Source organism: Astyanax mexicanus, unplaced genomic scaffold (assembly GCF_023375975.1).
Source record: "Astyanax mexicanus isolate ESR-SI-001 unplaced genomic scaffold, AstMex3_surface scaffold_63, whole genome shotgun sequence".
Lineage (NCBI taxonomy): Eukaryota > Metazoa > Chordata > Actinopteri > Characiformes > Acestrorhamphidae > Astyanax > Astyanax mexicanus.
Window position 1 is genome coordinate 7501 of NW_026040073.1, and position 5000 is coordinate 12500.

The 5000-nt window shown below is 53.8% G+C and overlaps 2 non-coding genes across 2 annotated transcripts; both read right to left on the reverse strand.

Annotated features, from left to right (window-relative positions):
* Positions 1-615: 615 nt before the first annotated feature.
* On the reverse strand, positions 616-767 carry LOC125798592 (5.8S ribosomal RNA). Its single transcript, XR_007437385.1, has one exon. It is a non-coding gene; the product is annotated as a 5.8S ribosomal RNA (ribosomal RNA).
* A 373-nt stretch (positions 768-1140) lies between these two features.
* Positions 1141-2993, reverse strand: LOC125798605 (18S ribosomal RNA). Its single transcript, XR_007437398.1, has one exon. It is a non-coding gene; the product is annotated as an 18S ribosomal RNA (ribosomal RNA).
* Positions 2994-5000: the final 2007 nt, after the last annotated feature.

Consider the following 5000-nt stretch of genomic DNA (forward strand, 5'->3'; position numbering starts at 1 on the left):
AGGGCGGGAACCACCCCTCGCGGTCTGGCTGGAAACCATTCGGAGGAACCCTTTCGAGACGGGGAGGTTCGATTCGGCCGGAGGACGAAGGATGAAAACGGAAGAAAAAACTTAAGCCCCCCTCTTCGCCTTCTACCGGAGCTATCCTACCAACCTCTCTTTTGCCGCGCTCTCGGCCCGAACGAAAAGGAGAGGGAGGACGGAGATCCGCCGACGGAGAGACGGCGCGCGTAACGGGCAGCCAGAGAGGGTAAAAACCCACCGGCAGCCGTCGCTACGACGTCTCTCCACGGATCGCCGCCACCTCTCCCTCGCCGGAACGAGGAACGGTAGAGGACGGTGTGTGGAAAGCCGGCCTCCGAGACCCATCGCTGGGCAACGGAGACGAAGGCGAGAGGGGTGGACGAAAGTCTTTTCCCCGCGATCAAGCCCGTCGAGCGGCTTTTGTCGAGTCCCGAACGAGAAGGGAACCTGACCGAGTCTGCTTTTAGGAAGACGAAGGCGCCTCGGATCGGGCACCTGCGAACCTCCAGCCGCGGTCCCCTCGAACCGTCTCTTAACTCTTCCCCGGAGGGAAGAGGAGACGGAACGAAAAGGTCCGATAGATTGGAATAGCGACCCTCAGACAGGCGTGGCCCCGGGATTGACCCGGGGCCGCAATGTGCGTTCAAAGTGTCGATGATCAATGTGTCCTGCAATTCACATTAGTTCTCGCAGCTGCTGCGTTCTTCATCGACGCACGAGCAAGTGATCCACCGCTAAGAGTTGTACTCTTTATGGTTGTTTTTGTTTCGAAGCCATGTAACCAACAGACACAAAAAGTGACGGTTTTGAAATAATGTTTACGGCAGCCGCGGGTACGGGCGCCCCGGAACGCCTAAGCGAACTCGGGGTCATCAAACCGCGCCGCCGAGCCGCCTCCGGAGTAAGAAACCCCGCAGACGGACTTCGGGGGCCAGGTACCCGTCTCCTTTGGCCGTAAAACACGTTTTTTTGCTCAGGACACCGTTTTTCGATCAAGTCATTAAAAGGCCGAAGGGAATCCCTGTAGTTCCCAACGTCGGGCCGTGGCTTGAACATTTTTTGTTTGTGGAAATGGGAGTCGCGCCTACTGGGAGACACTACCAACCCAAGTCCCGGTAATGATCCTTCCGCAGGTTCACCTACGGAAACCTTGTTACGACTTTTACTTCCTCTAGATGATCAAGTTCGATCGACTTTTCAGCACAGCACCAAGGCCCGCGAAGGAGCCCCGCGTGGCCGATCCGAGGACCTCACATAACCATCCAATCGGTAGTAGCGACGGGCGGTGTGTACAAAGGGCAGGGACTTAATCAGCGCGAGCTGATGACCCGCACTTACTGGGAATTCCTCGTTCATGGGGAATAATTGCAATCCCAATCCCCGTCACGACGGGTTTAAGCGGATTACCCGCGCCTCTCGGCGTAGGGTAGGCACACGCTGGCCCGGCCATTGTGGCGCGCGTGCAGCCCCGGACATCTAAGGGCATCACAGACCTGTTATTGCTCCATCTCGCGTGGCTATACGCCACTGGTCCCTCTAAGAAGTTAACCGCGACCGCGGGGGGCCGCGTAACTATTTAGCACGAAGGAATCTCGTTCGTTATCGGAATTAACCAGACAAATCACTCCACAACTAAGAACGGCCATGCACCACCACCCACAGAATCGAGAAAGAGCCATCAGTCTGTCAATCCTTTCCGTGTCCGGGCCGGGTGAGGTTCCCCGTGTTGAGTCAAATTAAGCCGCAGGCTCCACTCCTGGTGGTGCCCTTCCGTCAATTCCTTTAAGTTTCAGTTTTGCAACCATACTCCCCCGGAACCCAAAGACTCTGGTTTCCCCGCACGCTGCCCGGCGGGTCATGGGAATAACGCCGCCGGATCGCGGGTCGGCATAGTTTACGGTCGGAACTACGACGGTATCTGATCGTCTTCGAACCTCCGACTTTCGTTCTTGATTAATGAAAACATTCTTGGCAAATGCTTTCGCTTTCGTCCGTCTTGCGCCGGTCCAAGATTTCACCTCTAGCGGCGCAATACGAATGCCCCCGGCCGTCCTCTTAATCATGGCCCTGGTTCAGGAAACCCACAAAATAGAACCGGAGTCCTATTCCATTATTCCTAGCTCAGGCATTCAGGCGAGTTTGGTGCCCGCTTTGAACACTCTGATTTTTTCAAAGTAAACGCTCGGACCCTGAGGACCGGACACCCAACCAAGGCATCCGGGGGGCGCCGGGAGGCAGGGTCTGGGACAGGCGGTAGCTCGCCTCGCGGCGGACCGCCAGCCCACTCCCGAAGTCCAACTACGAGCTTTTTAACTGCAGCAAATTTAATATACGCTATTGGAGCTGGAATTACCGCGGCTGCTGGCACCAGACTTGCCCTCCAATGGGTCCTCACCCATGTGTTTAGGATACGTTCATTCCGATTACAGGGCCTCGAAAGAGACCTGCATCGTTATTTTTCGTCACTACCTCACCGTGTCGGTAATGGGTAATTTGCGCGCCTGCTGCCTTCCTTGGATGTGGTAGCCATTTCTCAGGCTCCCTCTCCGGAATCGAACCCTGATTCCCCGTTACCCGTGGTCACCATGGTAGCCCCCTATGCTACCATCGACAGCTGATAGGGCAGACATTCGAATGAGACGTCGCCGCCGCGGTGGGCGCGCGATCGACCCGAGGTTATCTAGAGTCACCAAAGGGCCGGGGAAACCCTCGCGGGTCCCCCCGGGTGGTTTTGGGTCTGATAAATGCACGCATCCCGGCCCCCCCGAGAGAGGACCGGTCAGCGCTCGTTTGCATGTATTAGCTCTGGAATTACCACAGTTATCCGAGTAAACGTGTGGAGCGATCAAAGGAACCATAACTGATTTAATGAGCCATTCGCAGTTTCACTGTACGCTTCCGTGTGCACTTAGACCTGCATGGCTTAATCTTTGAGACAAGCATATGTTACTGGCAGGATCAACCAGGTTGCTGCGAGTGGTTTTTGTCACAGAAAAAACCATTGGTTCTTAGAGGGGAGAGGGATCGGCCCCGTACCGTCCGAAGGACCCCCCGGGGAGGGGGGGACGGGCGGAGAGGCTCGTCCGAGCTCACCCCTCATTGCTCCCAGTGGAAATTAGTGTGGCAACTCCGCTGCGCGAGTTCCCGCTTGCTTCGGGGATAACAAGGAAACGCTCGTTCCGAAACCGGGGGTCCGGAGCTTTTTGAAGCGGGTGCTGGAGCTCGGTTGGACGCGAGGACCACCGAGCCGACGGCTCCGGGCCGACCGGTTATCGTGTAGGGCAGATTGAGATATAGACGGGCCGTCTACGACTCCCTCGGATAGGTTCGGAAAGGTCCTCCCCCTGACGGAGGACCCCCCTGGAGGCTAACCCGCTGGGTCGGGTAGGAACGCACCGCGCACAGTGGCCACGGAGGGCCGCGCGGTTGCCTACCCAGGCGGGCTCGGTAGTCCATTCGATCGGGTCAAAATAATGAAAGAGATACCCCCCCTGGAACCGTCTCTGGAAGTTTGGTTTTTCCTCCGTACCGCCTGGGGGGCGGGGGGCGGGACGGAGGCCGACCTGCGGAGCTTCTTGGTCGGGTAGGATCGGGTCCGTGTTATAGTGTCCAAAAATCCACTTTGGAACCATTATTGGGGCTTTATTTAAGCTCTGCCATGCTTAGAAATGAATGGAGAATCATCTCCAGTGCTTGGACCCCTAGTCATTGCCACTCTCCTCAACAGTCCGACGGCACCCCTTTGAAAAACCCCCCGACGAAAAATCCTCCAGAGCGCGGGCGAACTCGCTCCGAGGCCGACCGGAGTGCACCTTCGTCGGGCAAGGGAGTCGGGCGAAGGGGGTCAGAAATCCTGGAGCTCGCCACCCTCACTAGTTTTTGGCGTGAAATGGTAGACCAAAAGTGGGGACTTAGAAAAATTTCGCACTTTTTCGACCTACCACTGGTAGACCGAGTGGGACTTAGTCATTTTTTCAGCTTTTTCGGGCCTACCACTGGTAGACCAAGTTGGACTTAGTCATTTTTTCAACTTTTCGAGCCTACCACTGGTAGACCAAGTTGGACTTAGTCATTTTTTCGACTTTTCGAGCCTACCACTGGTAGACCAAGTTGGACTTAGTCATTTTTTCGACTTTTCAGAGCTACCACTGGTAGACCAAATGGGACTTAGTCATTTTTTCAACTTTTCGAGCCTACCACTGGTAGACCAAGTTGGACTTAGTCATTTTTTCAGCTTTTTCGGGCCTACCACTGGTAGACCAAGTTGGACTTAGTCATTTTTTCGACTTTTCAGAGCTACCACTGGTAGACCAAGTTGGACTTAGTTATTTTTTCAACTTTTCGAGCCTACCACTGGTAGACCAAGTTGGACTTAGTCATTTTTTCGACTTTTCAGAGCTACCACTGGTAGACCAAGTTGGACTTAGTCATTTTTTCAACTTTTCGAGCCTACCACTGGTAGACCAAGTTGGACTTAGTCATTTTTTCGACTTTTCAGAGCTACCACTGGTAGACCAAATGGGACTTAGTCATTTTTTCAACTTTTCGAGCCTACCACTGGTAGACCAAGTTGGACTTAGTCATTTTTTCGACTTTTCGAGCCTACCACTGGTAGACCAAGTTGGACTTAGTCATTTTTTCGACTTTTCAGAGCTACCACTGGTAGACCAAGTTGGACTTAGTTATTTTTTCAACTTTTCGAGCCTACCACTGGTAGACCAAGTTGGACTTAGTCATTTTTTCGACTTTTCAGAGCTACCACTGGTAGACCAAGTTGGACTTAGTCATTTTTTCGACTTTTCAGAGCTACCACTGGTAGACCAAGTTGGACTTAGTCATTTTTTCGACTTTTCAGAGCTACCACTGGTAGACCAAGTTGGACTTAGTCATTTTTTCGACTTTTCAGAGCTACCACTGGTAGACCAAGTTGGACTTAGTCATTTTTTCGACTTTTCAGAGTTACCACTGGTAGACCA